Source organism: Triturus cristatus, chromosome 7, assembly GCF_964204655.1.
Source record: "Triturus cristatus chromosome 7, aTriCri1.1, whole genome shotgun sequence".
NCBI classification, from domain to species: Eukaryota; Metazoa; Chordata; class Amphibia; order Caudata; family Salamandridae; genus Triturus; species Triturus cristatus.
This window is the reverse complement of record NC_140590.1, coordinates 1,264,328,996-1,264,347,005: the sequence shown is the minus strand read 5'-3', so window position 1 is coordinate 1,264,347,005 and position 18,010 is coordinate 1,264,328,996. Positions and strand designations below refer to the sequence as shown.

The 18,010-nt window shown below is 48.6% G+C and overlaps 1 long non-coding RNA gene across 1 annotated transcript in view; it reads right to left on the bottom strand.

Annotated features, from left to right (window-relative positions):
• The window catches only part of LOC146811784 (uncharacterized), a 161,404-nt gene that overhangs the window by 18,224 nt on the left and 125,170 nt on the right, over positions 1–18,010 (bottom strand). The window lies entirely within an intron of this gene.

Genomic DNA, 18,010 nt, shown 5'->3' with positions numbered 1-18,010 from the left:
AAATACCTCAGGGTCAGCACAGAGTAGTGAAAGTATCTCACCCACCATGTAGCAGTCTGCTGAGTCAGATGCTATTGTAAATGTATTTACCTCTTTCCCCTTCATGGAATAACGAAAGGAATGGAGAACAATATGATTAATATGATTAACTCTACGCCAGATGTCAGGATGGAATGTCTGAATTATCACTGGCAACCACGGGGGGGCGCATCCCAACCCATCGTTTTACCTGGCTGAAGAGCCTTAATTAGGGCAAAGCCGGTCCTAGGTTGCTTGTGTTGTGGTTCAAGGAGGACCTGGCCAAGCAGTTGGGGCTGGAATGTTCCCACGAGGAACAGGGTCAAGAATGATTTGCATATGGCTGGGTCCAAACTGAGGTGGCATGGTTGACAAAAACGATGGATTGGGATGCAGCCTGAGCGTCTGCCAGTGGCAGAGATTAATTCAACCATTCCTTCCATCACCTTGTATTTTTGCAGATGTCAGTATACGTCAGCAATTCATGGATGAGGCAACATGGAGGTTGCTCATTAGTACTTCTTGCAAGCATACAAAATTCAGTCTTGGAAAACGGTTGTTCTTCCTACAGTAAAGGCCAGGAATATGCACTATTTAATTGAAGACACAGTCTTCTCTGGGTGCTAGACCTAAGATTGGAATGGAGGTAAAAGCATCTATGATGACAGAGTTGAACGGAGAACAGAAATCCATATCCCGGGTCTCTCAGAGTAAATCAAGACCCTAAACATCAAACCAATCATTAACAAACAATGCCTCTAACTTCCAACCACCAGACCCCTGCAACATCTAACTCATCACCAACGGCCCCTTCCTAGGTGTACTCATCAAAAGATCAGTCTTACCACAGATCTCTGCCTTCATGGAAGAAAACAACAGGTCCTAAGACTGCCAAGCAGGATGATGCCTCAGCGAGGAAACAGAAATCAACGTAATCATTACCCAGGAAGACATCAAGTTCACATTTAACAAGTTACGAGTCACTGCTTTTCTACTACTTCACTTTTCTCCTTCCTCCACCAGAGTACACCCCTTCACCCTGCTAGAGACTGGGCGAACTCAGAATTGAACAAATCCTACCTGTTTTGGAGATCTTCTTATCTCATCAATATGTCACACAATTATGCTTAGTTTATTTCTGTCTTCTCATTTCACCTCCAATGTAGGAGTCCTACCAGTTTCCACCATCGCACTACTTCTACTGAGCATCAGCCTTAGCACTCTTATGGACATACTTACATCCTTCAACATCACATGCGGCAGCTACACTGACAACACCCATATCGTCCTCAAACTAGAAATGTTCTGTGCCATAGCATTTTGCATCCTAACAATGGACCAGTCCATGTTGCCCTCCAATCTAAAGGCTCAACTCTTCAAAACCCAACATTTTGACATGTAGACATGAAGATGGGGAACTTCCCAGCTCCTCCCCTGCAACCCAGTGCTCGCCACACATGCCATCTCCTCTCAGAAAGCACGCCAGGAGCCCCTAACCGTGGAAACTGCAAACGCTGCTGAACTGCTGCTGCCAAACCAAACCAAAACATTGATTTAATTGCTGTGGGGCACTGTTGGATGCTGCCAACACCACTTCCTTCACCGCTGTCACTGCGCCCGGCCGGCTCGCGGAGGCACGAAGGTGCAGGTGTACAGCATGGAGGCCAAAGGCGAGGTTAGGGTGGATGTAACGTGGCGTGAGTTATTTGGTGAACAGGGCAGATTTGGTGTTTTAATGTGCAGTCACCTTCTTTTCTTCCCTCTTGGGGAGCCCTATTTGCAGGGGGGCCATCGTATGGCTTACAGGGGCTGTTGGGAGTTTTCTGCATCAGTATCAGGCACGGAAGAGCAAACTGTGCCCTTTGTTCATTTTTTAAACATACCCCTAAACTTCAAATTCGCCTGAACTGCCAGAGCTATTGGAACTATTAGAACTATTGGAGACATACAGCTCTTGTCTCCGATCTCTAGTAGGGTCTAGGCAGCAGGGCATAATTGGACATTATTGGATATCATTGAACAACAGCCTGGACAGCAGGCCGAGGGAGTATGGATGCCTGGATGTATGGTGGTGGCGGCAGCCCGCAAGACCAGGGAGAGGAGGTAAGTGGATTCTCAAGGTCTTCTCTAGGACTTCAGTGATTACTGCATGTGCTGCCACTATTGCTGCTGCTACTGCTTATTGACTGCCATTGTGATTTCTTATCACTGTACCATTACACAGGTCATATTGCCACACCAAGTTTTATACTAGTATTTACATCAACTTTACACCAGTTTCTACTCCAGCCTTGGGACTATTGGTATCAGTGCTACTGTGTGTTTCCCCTGGCCTCTAGAAGCTCCAGCACTTAGGTACTCTGTGTGCCAGAAAGGAGGGGGGTCTAGGAAGGTGATTACCCCATACACCACAGCCTACACCTCCTGCTTCTACCCTTGCCATATGGGGGGGCTTTGGGCATATTGGTTGGGGGGGTATTGAAGGTTGGAACTTTATCCGGACACAGCTCTGGCCCTGATCATACAATACTACAGCATTCTCCAAGTGGCCTACTTTACATCTGTACATTTCTGCACACATTTGCATGGAAACAAGAGTTATGGTGAAAAAGAAGCTACATACTGGCGCTACTCCATCCCATGTTAACACCACTAGGGATGCTTTTCTGCAGTGGGCTCCATGGTGGTCATTAATACCGAGATTGAAGTGGCTGAATGTCGCCTCTCCCTCTCATCCTCCATATCACTACCCCTGAGGACGTCTAACACTCAGGTTCAAGGGTCTAGGGAGATGTCTCCTCTCTTAGTTGCAGAGGTCATTGAGATTATGGTGGACATGGAGGGGCATGTCCCAGCACTACAAACTGCATCTATGGAAGACCTCAACCTGCTACCTAGGCCCCAGAATGTGCCCGTGCCTCTAGAGCCGAAAGTTATGGTGGGAACAATTAAGGGCTGTGGGGGGGGGGGGGGCGTTTAGGAAAAAGGAAGAGGTTGGAAATAGGCAGTAAATCCAAATCCAAATGGACCAAGGGAAATACCAGGGCAAATATTACCCAATCTATGGCTCCTATATCATCTAGTGGTAGTACGCCTAGGGAAAATGATAAATTGCAGAGATTGATGGACTCTCTGTATGATACATTTATTGGTGCTCTGGATGCTAAATTGGAACCAATTTGTGCTTGTCTAGGTGCTATAGAACTAACATTGACAAGTTATATTAAACCAGCACAGGCTTACAGGGGCCGACATCACACTCATCACACTCCTTATCTGCGCCAAATACCATTAACTCACTTGCTGTTTGTGATCAGATAGAGGGGAGTGCTATGAGGGAGCTAAGTGAACAGTATCATAAAAGAAATTTCCTTTGGACTGTACTTCAGGACTCGTAATAGTATTAACTATGTGTACCAATGTACACCTTGATCTCACCCGTTCAAGCTCACATCACTCATGTAAGGTAAATATAACCGTATACCTAAGGTTAACAATGTAGACAACGTTTTTATAAAAAAGTATAAATCTATTTATTGGTTAAAAATATCATAAAATACATAAGTCTTAGAGTGTGTAGACAATTATACTTTTTCCTCAAGTAACATCTGGAATTGATTCAAAGTAATATACATATTATGGACACATCAAGGTAAAAAACATTCCCATTAAAAACATGTTTTCTTGGCTTTGCCTACTATGTTAGAATCATATCCCCGGGACTGGAACCTCACTTCATTATTGTTTGCACAATTGACTAAATCTTCATCATTACTACAGTTTCGGCGCGCCCTATAGAGTTTTCCGTAAGGAATAGCATTGACTTGGACTCTAGGGTGTGCACTAGTCGCGTACAACACTGAGTTGGAAGACGTGCTCTTTCTGTGTAATTTACAATTGATCCTGTTGTAGTGTTGGGGTCGCAGGTACAAAGAACAGCTCACACCAATATTAGTTGCAGGTAAGTATGGGTTTAATTGTATATTTTATGACACTCAATTAGGGAGAGCGCCGGGGGGCATCCACTCAGTTCGTGAACTCCGCACTCTCTGCCGGCACCCAAAATGGCCGTCGCGCTCTACGTCATCACGTGGTGTGTGAAGACTAGAGCGCGACGCTACATATCTCTCTTCTTTATGGATATACATTTTACAATACAGATAAAGTCTAACAGTCTACCTGCGGATGGACTCACTCCCGTCTCCCATCTCAAAGTCTCGGTACTTCGACGGTATTACCACTGCTCTTCAGGTGCGGGTGTGTCTCACCGAGGTACTGGAAGTGTGCACAGCAACCTCTTGGGAGTCTCTTGCTGCACTGCGTTCAGGACTCAGGGGAACTCCTCCGTGAGGTGACCCACTGTTGTTTTCCGAGAGTTCCAAGGCACCGGGGTCACTTCCAACCTCTGCTTCTTCCTCCCTCTCTCTTTCTCTGGAGTTTCCTGTGCCTTCTCCCACCAGATTGGCTTCAGCATCGTGGTTCAGGAGAGGTCCCATCTGTCCTCTTTCTCTTCCGTTCCATCGCAGGATCTTGTTGCATTTAGACATCCTGTCCTGAGACCAAACTTTCCCATCGCTCCGTAGGGCTGCTCGGTTGTAGACCTCTTCCACTTGCAATGGTTCACTGAACTTGCTGTCACCTTTCCGTCTTAATTGGGCTAGTTTGACTCAAGCCCACTCTCCTCTCTCTAACTCCGTCTCCTTGACATTTCTTCTTTTGTTGAAGTGATCCGTGTATATTCTTTGCGCTTTTTCTGGATTGTGGTGTACTACCGCTGGAGACCACTTGCTCGTGATAGTGCGCTCCTTCCATACTACATTGTCTTTCGTGAATGGGTCACTACCTCTTAGGATCTGGAAAGGGCTGTATCCAGTGCTGGTCGGAGTAATTCTGCATGCCCATAACATGCTCTTTAATTCCTTCTCCCAGTCCTTCCCGGCTCCTATCGCCGACTGTACCGATCCCATGATGACTCTGTTGAACCTCTCGGCTAGTCCGTTTCCTGCAGGATGGTATATGGACGTGTGTTTGACCTTTATACCATTCCTTCCCATGTATGCATTCCATTTGTCCGATACGAACTGAGGCCCATTGTCACTTAGGAGGGAGCGTGGAATGCCTTCCCTAAGGAAAACTGCCATTAGGAACTTTAATATTTTGTCCGTGTCCATGTCTTCCTGTATGTCCACCTCTGGCCACTTGGAGTACCGGTCTACGAGTACTGCCACATATTTCGGGATTCCCTGACCATCCAAAATCGGACCCAGAATGTCTATCGACAGGTCCTCCCATGGGTTCTCTGGGTTGTCGAACTTTCCTAAGGGTGGTCCCATGAGGCTTTGGGACTTGTCCGCTCTTTGGCATTGGTCGCACTCCCGCACATGTCTTTCTATCTGGTTAACCATCGCCAGCCACCAGTACATCTGTTTCGCCCTGAGTTTTATCTTTACAATGCCCAGGTGACCTTTGTGAATGAGAACAAGTAAGTTTGGGATCAGCTTGTTGGGGGGAACTACTTTTTCTCATCTCCGCAGGAAGATCCCCCGGTCACAAACTGATAATTCCTCTCTTACTACGAAGAATTTTCTGAGCGCTGCCTCCACATTCCTCTTCTCCGGCCATCCTCTTAGTATAAATTGCTTAACTGCTCCTATGTCTGCGTCCGACTCGCACGCTTCCTTCCACTCTTGTTCACTTATCACTCGTTTGTGATCTTCCATGAATGCCACTTTGGTATCTTCCTCTTCGGAAGTGCACGGAGCTTCCTCCATGGCTGATGCTCGTCTGAGATAATCAGCCACCTTATTCTTTTGGCCTGGGATGTGTTCCACATCATACCTATAGTCTAACAATTTTAAGGTCATCTTCGCGATGCGGGGGAGTCGCATTCGCATGTCCCGACGAAGTGAGGACTTTGACCAGGGGCTTATGGTCTGTTCTCAGCCTGTATCTCGTGCCCCATAGGAACTGGCGGAACTTTTCCATGGCCCAGACTACCGCCAACATTTCCTTTTCTATCACGCTGTACTTCTGTTCCGTGGGTGACAGTGATCTGGATGCGAAGCTGAGGGTGACCAGTACTCCTCCCTTCGACTCCTGCATTAGGACCGCTCCTAGGCCCCTCTCGCTCGTGTCCGTCGTCAGTACGGATCTGGCTTGCTGGTCATATCCACACAGAGGTACCGCGGTGCTGATGTCCGTTTTAATCCTTTGGAACTCTTCTTGTGTCTCCCTCGTCCATTCGAAGTTTGTCTTGTCCTATAGGAGTTGTCGCAAGTGGTGTGTCTTGATGGCGAAGTGCCGTACGAATTTGCTGTAAAACTCGGCCATGCCCAGGAATGAACTGACTTCCTCCTTGGTCCTCGGGGGTGGTGCTTCACATATCGCTTTGACGTTGGAATGTTTGGGTGTGATGCCTTGGTCGCTGATTACATGCCCTAAGTATGTGACCGAAGTCATACCGAAACGGCACTTGTCCCATTCTGCCGTGAGTCCATTGCGTTCCAAGACTTGCAGGACTTTAGACAATTTGGTATCGTGGTCTGCTTTGTTCATGCCCATTACCAGGATGTCGTCTTGGAAGTACTGCACTCCTTCTACTTCTCGAAACAACTTGTGCAAAAGTTTCTGAAACACGACTGCCGCCGAAGCCAGTCCAAACAGCATCCTGCGAAACTGGTAGCACCCGAAAGGGGTTATGAAAGATGTCAACTTCCGGCAGGTATGGTGCAGTGCTATCTGGTGGTAGGCTGAGGTGAGATCGATGGTCGAGGACCATTTCACACCCTTGGTTTTCGCCAGCATCTAGTCTATCCTTGGTAGAGGGAACTTTTCTACTATAATGTTTTTGTTCAACTCCCTCAGGTCCACACACAGGTGTATTTTGTCGTTTGGTTTCATCGCTACCACCAACGGTGCCAACCACTCAGCACTTGTTATCGGATCTATGATGCAGTTTTCTTCTAGTCTGTGTAATTCTTGTTGTACCTGTTCTCTGATCGCCAGTGGGATATTTCTCACTTTGTGGCTCACCGGTTTTGCATCTGCCTTAATTTTCCTCCGTCTGGCCGTTGGTCATCACTGGTCATCAGGACTTGTGTGGTGCCACCTGGGTTCAACTGTATTCCCAGGTCTCCTTGGTCGATCCACCCTAGGACCGAAGGCCCTTTCTCTGCCACGTATAGTTTGCACCTAGCACTTCGTTCCTTGAATTCGAATTTCAGACTGCGGTATCCTACCATGGGAATGGGGTCTCCTGTGAATGTGACTGGGCGAATGTCCGGGGGTTCCAGGTGGTGCCCCAGGTGGTCCTTGAAGTGTTCGTCCCACACTTTTCGTTGTATTATGGGGTAGGGGGATCCGGAGTCCGCTACCATCTGTATCGGTATACCTCCTATCACTAGGTCGCATTGGGGTTTCTTGGAGCTGTTGCAGTTGATCCCTAGTATGTGTTCGTCTATGCACAGCACACTGTCTTCATCTTCTTCATTTTCTCTTTCCTCTTCTGCCTCTTGTGCGACATACTTGACTGCTAATCTTTTCAGCTTGTGGCGACATACTTTTTCGTAATGCCCAACTATCCCACAAAACATGCATTTGGCTTTGAAGGCTGGGCACCGCTTATCATACGCTGGGTGAGACAGACTGCCGCACCTGTAGTACGTGTTCTTGCTTTCGTTGCCCGGTTTCTTCACCGGTGCTGGTCTGGACGACCATTTGGTCTGTGCCCTCGTGTCCCCTGTTGCTCCCTTGCCTCTCTCTGGTGGTTCTGCTTCCGTGACCTTGATCACCATTGGCCTAGGTGGCGTCTCTTTTTTAGCCGCTTCCGCACATCTTTTCGATAGCTCCGCCTTTTTTACCATGGCTATAACTTCCTTCAGGGTCGCCTCTCCACTAACCCATAGCTTGTCCTGTATCGTTGAGTTAGTGGTGTGCATGACTATTTGATCCTTGAGGAATTCATCATGTAATGTCCCAAACTTACACGTGATTGCTAATTTCTTCAACGCTGCTACGTATTCATCTATGGACTCTACCACTGCTTGTTTCCGTTGTTGGAAGTTGTATCTGTCTATGGACGTGCACACCGCTGGCCTGTAGTGTTTGTTTGAGTCATCTATCGCATGCTGGAATACGTCGTCGTCCGCTGCCTGCCTTGGAGTGGGAACTATGTTCTGGAATACTCTGATGCCTTCCGGTCCCAGGTTATGAAGCAATGTTCTCTTCCTCCTTTTGCTAGGAAATGCTTCACCGTTCTCGTCTTCTAGGGCTTCTAGATAGTTCATAAAGTATTCCCTCCAATCCTCCCATTTCATTGAGGGATCTCCCGGTTTGGGTAAGAAGGGGATCGGTATTGTGAGCGAGGACGTTTGGGCGCACATTTCTGCTCTCCTCCCAGGTGACTCTTCTTCTCCCCTCGGACTACCTGGCGCGCTTTGTCTGTGCCGACGTGGGGGGCTCTGTTGCGATGTCGCTCCTCCCCCTCTGCTGTGCTCTGCCTGCTCCGCCAGGGCCTTGCGCACTTTTCCTCTCGTATATGATGTGGGGAGCTTTGTTTCTACGTCTTAGCGCTTGTTTCCTGGGCCCTTCTACTCACCGCCTTGGTGGGCCGTAGAGTGTGCGCCGCGCCCTCTACTTTCTGCGTCTAGCGTGCTTCTGGGGCTGGATGTAGTCTCCGTTGCCAGTCCTCCTTACCCCGTTGTCAGACTCTGTTGCTACAGTGGGCTTGGACGCCAATGCCGATTGCGATGTGTGTGTGTGCGTGGTTGACAGCATATAGTGCCTTGCATCCCCGCTGCCGCGCTCTCCCTTGGTGCATACCTGTAGTTGGTCATTAGCTGTACTCCCGGGGCACCTGGCCACGTGTTGCACCCGGCTGGTTACTTCCTAGGCCCTTTTCCTTGTCAGATCCCAGGCCCTCGTCGCCATTTGTAGTGTTGGGGTCGCAGGTACAAAGAACAGCTCACACCAATATTAATTGCAGGTAAGTATGGGTTTAATTGTATATTTTATGACACTCAATTAGGGAGAGCGCCGGGGGCGTCCGTTCAGCTCACGAACTCTGCGCTCTCTGCCGGCATCCAAAATGGCCACCGCGCTCTACGTCATCACGTGGTGCGTGAAGACTAGAGCGCGATGCAACACCTGTCATTGGCCACAAAAAATTCTACATCTAGAAAAACAATTTTTTCTTTGCTTTATGTCATGGTTGACATTGTAAACAAATTGTTATTCACGTAGTCAAAATATTCTTTTAAATCCTGCTCACTCCCCGTCCAGATAAGTAGGCAGTCGTCGATGCACCTGCCATAGTACACTATATATTCGTGCCACCTTACTCCCGAAGTGCCTATCCCAACATGGCGCTCCCGTAATACGCCGAAATTCGATACACGGAAAGGAGTACTCTCCACTTTGTTTTGCCTACACCCCAGGTATGTCGTGTTTCCTGAAAAATATTTAGTGTATTACGTGTTGTCTAGTGGTTAAACGAGTATAGCGCGTGTTGCTTTTGCGCTTTACTTTCGCGTTCTTTGTGGATTACGGGCGTTTTGTTGGCGACCCTCGGGCTGGGGTGCCTTTTTCATGCGCTGTTATTTGCGCTTTATTTTATCGCGGTTTTTACAGAATTCACTTAATCTGTGCATCATAGATAGGTTTGTCAATAGTCCGTTAAACAACGCTTGCCCTCTTTACCTCTTATGACTTTAGTTTTAATTGATAGCTTGTATTTATGGACACTGCATTTCTGGCCCATAGGGATAGGACTGCTTGGATTAAAGTGCTTTACAAACCAAGTTTGGTATACTTTTTATTAGTAAATAATGCTTTCATTTTCCTGTACAGATCGTCCACTGTACTTTTCAAGACTGGGGTTTTCCTCTTATTTGGAGGTTGCATTGAGGCACTGAATATTTGCATTTATAGTGGTGAGTATTTTATTAGACTTCTTGAATGTTCTTAATTCTTTCATCGCTCGCTTAGACTTTGGCTTGCGAATTAATTATGAAAATATATACTTGTGGGTCAGATTTTAGGTCTTTGCCGTACTTGAGGTGACAGCAATGTAGATATGTGGTTGAATTTGCGATTACCGTTCATACTGCTTCTGCGCTGGATACTGGAGTTTTGTGGTGAGCTTTCTACTAGTTTCTTCGGTCTTTTTATATTCATACTTTTACTGTGTTCCTGTATTTCTGGATACGCAATATTATCCCTTTTCATCTAGGACGTTTCTTTATTCCCCTTTCTCATCGCTCTTTTTCCTCTTTTACGCTACACATAACTGTTCACGATTGGTTTACACCTTAGGGTGCTCTATGATGGGGAGACTTATTTTCTTCATCTTCGTCATTACTCTAGCAAAGGACTAACTTGTTTGGCTTTCAGTATATTGGTGTTTGTGATGGATTTTTCACGTGGTGCTTTTCTTCTCTCTTTTTTTTCTCTCTTTTTACGCATTCAGTTGGTGATGGTTTTGTTTATGGTACTTACATCCGTTAGTAATTTGTGCATTAGTCTGTTGTAGCCCTGATGAAGTCTGAGGTTCTATACCTGTATACGAAACACGTGATGGCTCAATTTGTGGCTACATGTGATGTTGAAGGAGTGAAGCATACTGTATTTGGACATACATGAAAACTGAATAAACCACCATGAAAACGGATTAAGAAGACTTTGATTTGGACTGATTACGTTATTCTGTGAATATGGCTCAGGACTTTGTTACTTGTTTTTCTTTATATTTGAGTGTGGACCTATCTGCACACTGTTAATCAATCAATCAATCAATCAAAGCATTTGTAAAGCACACTACTTACCCGTGATGGTCTCAAGGTGCTGGGGGGTGGGGAATGCTGCTACTGCTCGAAAAGCCAGGTCTTGAGGAGTCTTCTAAAGGTCAGCAGGTCTTGAGTCTGCCGTAGGTGGATGGGGAGGGAGTTCCAGGTCTTGGCGGCGAGGTGGGAGAAGGATCTGCCGCTGGAGGCTGCTCTTCGGATGCAGGGGACTGTGGCAAGGGCGAGGACGGCGGAGCGGAGCTGGCGGGTGGGGGTGTAGCAGCTGAGTCGTCTGTTGAGGTACGCTGGTCCTGTGTTGTGGAGTGCCTTGTGTGCGTGGGTGAGGAGCTTGAAGGTTATCCTCTTGTTGACAGGAAGCCAGTGCAGGTCTCTCAGGTGGGGTGTGATGTGGCTGCGGCGAGGGATGTCTAGGATCAGGCGTGCAGAGGGGTTCTGGATGTGTTGAAGCCGTTTCAGGAGTTTGGCCGAGGCTCCTGCGTAGATGGAGTTTCCGTTGTCCAACCTGCTGAAGACGAGGGCCTGGGTGACCATTCTTCTTGTTTCGGTGGGGATCCACTTGTAGATCTTGTGGAGTATGCGGAGGGTGTTGAAGCAGGAGGAAGAGACGGCATTGACCTGCTTAGTCATGAAGAGGGTGGAGTCGAGGATGATCCCTAGGTTGCGTGTGTGGTCGGTGGGTGTTGGAGCTGTTCCCAGTGCGCTCGGCCACCAGGAGTCATCCCAGGCCGAAGGGGTGGATCCGAGGATGAGGACCTCCATCTTGTCCGAGTTCAGCTTCAGTCAGCTGTTCCTCTTCCATTCGGCTACGGCCTTCATTCCTTCATGGAGGTTGGTTTTGGCGGTGTGGGGGTCCTTGGTGAGGGAGAGGATTAGCTGGGTGTCATCGGCATAAGAGATGATGTTGAGGTCGTGCAGTCGGGCGACGTGGGCGAGCGGTGGCATGTAGATGTTAAACAGTGTTGGGCTGAGGGATGAGCCCTGGGGTACGCCGCAGATGATCTCGGTGGCTTCGGAATGGAAGGGGGGTGAGGTGGACGCTCTGTGTTCTGCCGGAGAGAAAGAGGGCGGTCCAGTCCAGGACCTTCTCTTGAATCCTGGCATCGTGGAGGCGTGTGCGTAGTGTACGGTGGCAGACCGTGTCGAAGGCGGCTGACAGGTCTAGGAGGATGAGGGCCGCGGTTTCTCCGTTGTCTAGCAGGGTCCTGATGTCATCGGTGGCGGCGATGAGGGCAGTTTCGGTGATGTGGTTGCTGCGGAACCCGGACTGGGACGGGTCCAGGATGCTGTTCTCCTCGAGGTAGCAGGTCAGTTGTTTGTTGACGGTCTTCTCGATGACCTTCTCCGGGAACGGAAGCAGGGAGATGGGCCGGACGTTCTTGAGGTCCTTGGGGCAGCCTTAGGTTTCTTGAGTAAGGCGTTGATCTCGGCGTGCTTCCAGCTCTCCGGGAAGGTAGCTGTCTCGAAGGAAATGTTGATGGCTTTCTGAAGATGGGGTGCGATGGCTGTGCTGGCTTTGTTGAAGATGTGGTGTGGGCATGGGTCTGACGGAGTTCCGGAGTGGATGGTGTTCATGGTCTTGATGGTGTCGTCATCGTTTATGTTGGTCCAGGAGAGCAGGCGGTTGGTGCGGATGATGGTCGTGGGGTTGGCGGTCTCAGTGGTTGTCAGGGTGGTCGTGGCGTTGAAGCTTTCATGGATGTCTGCGATCTTGCGATGGAAGAAGGTGGACAGTGAGTCGCACAGGTCTTGTGAAGGTGGGATGTCGTTGGTGGAGCTGGGGTTGGAAAGTTCCTTCACGATGTTGAAGAGCTCTTTGCTGTTGTGTGCGTTGTTGTCTAGGCGGTCTTTGAAGGAGGCCCTTTTGGCGGGTCTGATGAGGTGATGGTGTCTGTGGGTGGCGTTCTTTTGGGCTGCGTAGCTGTCCGGTGTTCGTTCACGGAGCCAGTTCTTCTCTAGCTTTCGGCAGGTTTGCTTGGAGGCCTGGAGGTCTTCAGTGAACCAGCTGGCTTTCTTGCTGGTGTGGCTGTTGGAGGGTTTTTTGAACGGGGTGAGGGTGTTGGCGCAGTCATCGATCCACTGTCTGAGGTTGCGGGCGGCGGTGTCGGGGTTGGTGGGATCGGCGGGTGGGCTCTGGGTGAGGGTGGTGGTTAGCTGATCTTCGGTGACTTTGCTCCAGCAGCGGCGAGGCGTCTGTTGGGTGTGGTGGTGCGTGGCAGGCCGGATGCTGGTGAAGCTGCAGTTCCGGCAGGAGAAGGGTCCTTGGGTGCGCTTCGGGGTGGCCAGGCAGCAGGTGTGTGGAGGGTGGTGGAGTCGTAGCGGTGTTGTGGCATTCGTGGGGGCCAGGGGTTCTGATGCTGGGCGCAGTCCAGGCGCGGACGTGCACAGACGGGCTTGCCCTAGGTGCGCTCACTGCGCGCGGCCGCGCAGCGGCTGCCATATAAGGGGAGGTGGGAGGGAGGAGCAGCTAGGAGGTGGGAGCGGGGCGTCGAGTGGGCGGGCAGGGGGGCGGGGCCGCAGGGGACGCAGGGCCGGGAAAAACGGCTGAGCGGGGTACAGAAGGCAAAAAGAGGAGAAAGACAAAAGTCACAGTGCAAAACCAGAATTAAGGGCAGAAAACGATTAAACACACTACAGGAACAGAGGCACAAATTACAATAAGGCTGAGAAGAGAAGGGGAGAAAAACAAAAGTCACAGTGCAAAACCAGAATTAACCCCTTCAGTGCCCATGACGAGATAGTCTCGTCATGGAGCGCGGTTGCGCTGTGCCCATGACGAGACTATCTCGTCATGAACCCCGCCCGCTAATGAAACGCCCGGCACAGGGCTTGGAAAGGGCGGGGCACAGAAGGGGTTAAGGGCAGAAAACAATTAACCCCTTCGCTGCCAGGCATTTTCCCCCTCCTGTGCCAAGCCTTTTTTTGGCTATTTGGGGTAGTGCGCGATGAGACCCCTGTAACTTTTTGACCACATAATGTATCCACGCCAAATTTGCGTCCTTTTCTTCCAACATCATGGGGATTCTAAAGGTACTCAGGGTTTGTGGATTCTCCTAGAGGGGTCACAGAAATGAGCCAAAATACAGCAACATTTAGTTTTTTTTCGGAAAAATTGGAAAAACGGTCTGCAAATGAATGCATCTGGGTTTTTCCCTGCAAATGTTATCAAAAAAGGGTTTGTGGGGTTGAAATCAACATTTTCCCAGCTTTTCGGGGATACCAGACTTTTGTCAGAAATCCAACATTTTTTAGACAGTTTTGGCATTTTTCTGGGACATAGCCTATTTTTGCTATTTTTGTGCTTTTGACCTCCTTCCAGTTAATGGCAGAAATGGGTACAAAAGCAATAATGGATCCTAGACAACTATACATTTTCGAAAAGAAGACAAAATTCTGAATTCAGCAAGGGGTCATTTGTGTAGATCCATCAAGGTTTTTTTATAGAAACAAACAGTTAAATTTAGGATAAATTGAAAATTAGTTGAAAAAAACAGCATTTTGTGTCAACGTTTTCACCTGTAACTTCTTCTAATTATGACAACTCTTTAAAAGCAATATACCGTTGCATCCGCTAGACATTACTGGTTGTGGGGATATATAGGACTTGTAGGTTCACCAAGAATCCGACGAACCCAGAGCCAAAAACTGAGCAGTAACTTGCAATGGTTTTTTATTATGTACCGGGTATATAGTAATTATTCCATAAAAAAGTGTACATGGAAAAATCGGTATGAAAGACACCTATGTATTTCTGAAATGGGAACAAAATATAGAGTTTAGAAACCGTAGATATTTGCACATTTCTGAAATTGGGAATACTCATACTAGCATGAGAATTATCAGTCATTTTTTAGAATGACTTCTTTTTTACACAATATCTTTCATTTGGAAGGCAGAAATGCATCGAAAGTCAATAGATAATAACAGTTCCTTTACAAATCTGAATTACCCAAAGTCTCCCGATAAAAATGGTACCTCACTTGTGTGGGTAGGCATAGTGTACACGACAGGAAACGGCGCAAAACGCAACGTGGTCACACCTCAATTTCGCAGTGAAAAATGACCCTTTTTTGGCAAAATGACTAGCTGTAGTTTTGAACCCTAGCTCTGCGGGCACCTTGGGAAACCTAGCAAACCTATACATTTTTGAAAACTAGACACCTAGGGGAATCCAGGATGGGGTGACTTGACTGCCTCCCACCAGGGTCTGTTACCCAGAATCCCTTGCAAACCTAAAAAATTGTCAAAAAAAACACATTTTCCCCACATTTCTGTCGTGGAAAGTTCCGGAATCTGCGTGGATCCACAAATTTCCACACACCTCGCGTTTCCCAAAGTCTTACGAGAAAAATGGTACCTCACTTGTGTGGGTCGGCCTAGTGCCCGTGACAGGAAACGGCGCAAAACGCAACGTGGTCACACCTCAATTTCGCAGTGAAAAATTACCCTTTTTTGGCAAAATGACTAGCTGTAGTTTTTGAACCCTAGCTCTGCGGGCACCTTGGGAAACCTAGCAAACCTATACATTTTTGAAAACTAGACACCCAAGGGAATCCAGGATGGGGTGACTTGACTGCCTCCCACCAAGGTCTGTTACCCAGAATCCCTTGCAAACCTAAAACATTGTCAAAAAAAACACATTTTCCCCACATTTCTGTCGTGGAAAGTTACGGAATCTGCGTGGATCCACAAATTTCCATGCACCCCGCGTTCCCCAAAGTCTTACGAGAAAAACGGTACCTCACTTGTGTGGGTCGGCCTAGTGCCTGCGACAGGAAACGGCGCAAAACGCAACGTGGTCACACCTCAATTTCGCAGTGAAAAATTACCCTTTTTTGGCAAAATGACTAGCTGTAGTTTTTGAACCTTAGCTCTGCGGGCACTTTGGGAAACCTAGCAAACCTATACATTTTTGAAAACTAGACACCCAGGGGAATCCAGGATGGGGTGACTTGACTGCCTCCCACCAGGGTCTGTTACCCAGAATCCCTTGCAAACCTAAAAAATTGTCAAAAAAAACACATTTTCCCCACATTTCTGTCGTGGAAAGTTCCGGAATCTGCGTGGATCCACAAATTTCCACACACCCCGCGTTCCCCAAAGTCTTACGAGAAAAACGGTACCTCACTTGTGTGGGTCGGCCTAGTGCCCGCGGCAGGAAACGGCGCAAAACGCAACGTGGTCACACCTCAATTTTGCAGTGAAAAAAGACCCTTTTTTGGCAAAATGACTAGCTGTAGTTTTTGAACCCAAGCTCTGCGAGTACTTTGGGAAACCTAGCAAACCTATACATTTTTTAAAACTAGACACCCAGGGGAATCCAGGATGGGGTGACTTGACTGCCTCCCACCAGGGTCTGTTACCCAGAATCCCTTGCAAACCTAAACAAATGTAAAAAAAAAACAAATTTTCCCCACATTTCTGTCGTGGAAAGTTCCGGAATCTGCGTGGATGCACAAATTTCCACCCACCCCGCGTTCCCCAAAGTCTTACAAGAAAAACGGTACCTCACTTGTGTGGGTCAGCCTAGTGCCCGCGACAGGAAACGGCGCAAAATGTAGTGAGGTAACATCAAAATTGCCTATCTAAAAACCACCTGGTTTTGCAAGGGGGGTCACTTGGGTTTTTGGCCCGGTGCACGGCGGCCATCTAGGGAAACCTACCAAACCCATACATTTCTGAAAACTAGACACCCGGGGGCTTCCAGGGAGGTATGGCTTGCGTGGATCCCCCAAAGTTTCCTTACCAAGAATCCCCTGCAAACCTCAATTTTAGCTGAAAAAATCACTTTTTTCACACATTTTTGTGTGGGAAAGTTGTGGCATCACCCGGCTCACTCACATTTCCCACCACCCAGCGTTCCACAGGGTCTCCCGGTAAAAATGGTGCCTCACTTGTGTGGGAGGCCCAAGTACCCGCGACAGGCAAGGGCCCAAAACGTAGTGAGGCGACATCAAAATGGCCTATCGCAAAACCACCTGGTTTTGCAAGGGGGTTCACTTGGGTTTTTGGCCCGGTGCTCGGCGACCATCTAGGGAAACCTACCAAACCCACACATTTCTGAAAACTAGACACACGGCGGCTTCCAGGGAGGTATGGCTTGCGTGGATCCTCCAACGTTTCCTTACCCAGAATACTCTGCAAACCTCAATTTTAGCTGAAAAAATCACTTTTTTCACACATTTTGGTGTGGGAAAGTTGTGGCATCACCAGGCTCACACAAATTTACCACCACACAGCGTTCCCCCAGGTCTCCCGGTAAAAATGGTGCCTCACTTGTGTGGGAGGCACAAGTACCCGTGGCAGGCAAGGGCCCAAAACGTAGTGAGGTGACATCAAAATGGCCTATCGCAAAACCACCTGGTTTTGCAAGGGGGGTCACTTGGGTTTTTGGCCCGGTGCTCGGCGGCCATCTAGGGAAACCAACCAAACCCATGCATTTCTGAAAACTAGACACCCGGCGGCTTCCAGGGAGGTATGGCTTGCGTGGATCCCCCAACGTTTCCTTACCCAGAATCCCCTGCCAACCTCAATTTTAGCTGAAAAAATCACTTTTTTCACACATTTTGGTGTGGGAAAGTTGTGGCATCACCGGGCTCACACAAATTTACCACCACCCAGCATTCCCCCAGGTCTCCCGGTAAAAATGGTGCCTCACTTGTGTGGGAGGTCCCGGGTAAGGAAACGTTGGGGGATCCACGCAAGCCATACCTCCCTGGAAGCCGCCGGGTGTCTAGTTTTCGGAAATGCATGGGTTTGGTAGGTTTCCCTAGATGGCCGCCGAGCACCAGGCCAAAAACCCAAGTGACCCCCCTTGCAAAACCAGGTGGTTTAGCGATAGACCATTTTGATGTCGCCTCACTACGTTTTAGGCCCTTGCCTGCCGCGGGTACTTGGGCCTCCCACACAAGTGAGGCACCATTTTTACCGGGAGACCTGGGGGAACGCTGGGTGGTGGTAAATTTGTGTGAGCCCGGTGATGCCACATCTTTCCCACACCAAAATGTGTGAAAAAAAGTGATTTTTTCAGCTAAAATTGAGGTTTGCAGGGGATTCTGGGTAAGGAAACGTTGGGGGATCCACGCAAGCCATACCTCCCTGGAAGCCGCCGGGTGTCTAGTTTTCAGAAATGCGTGGGTTTGGTAGGTTTCCCTAGATGGCCGCCGGGCGCCGGGCCAAAAACCCAAGTGACCCCC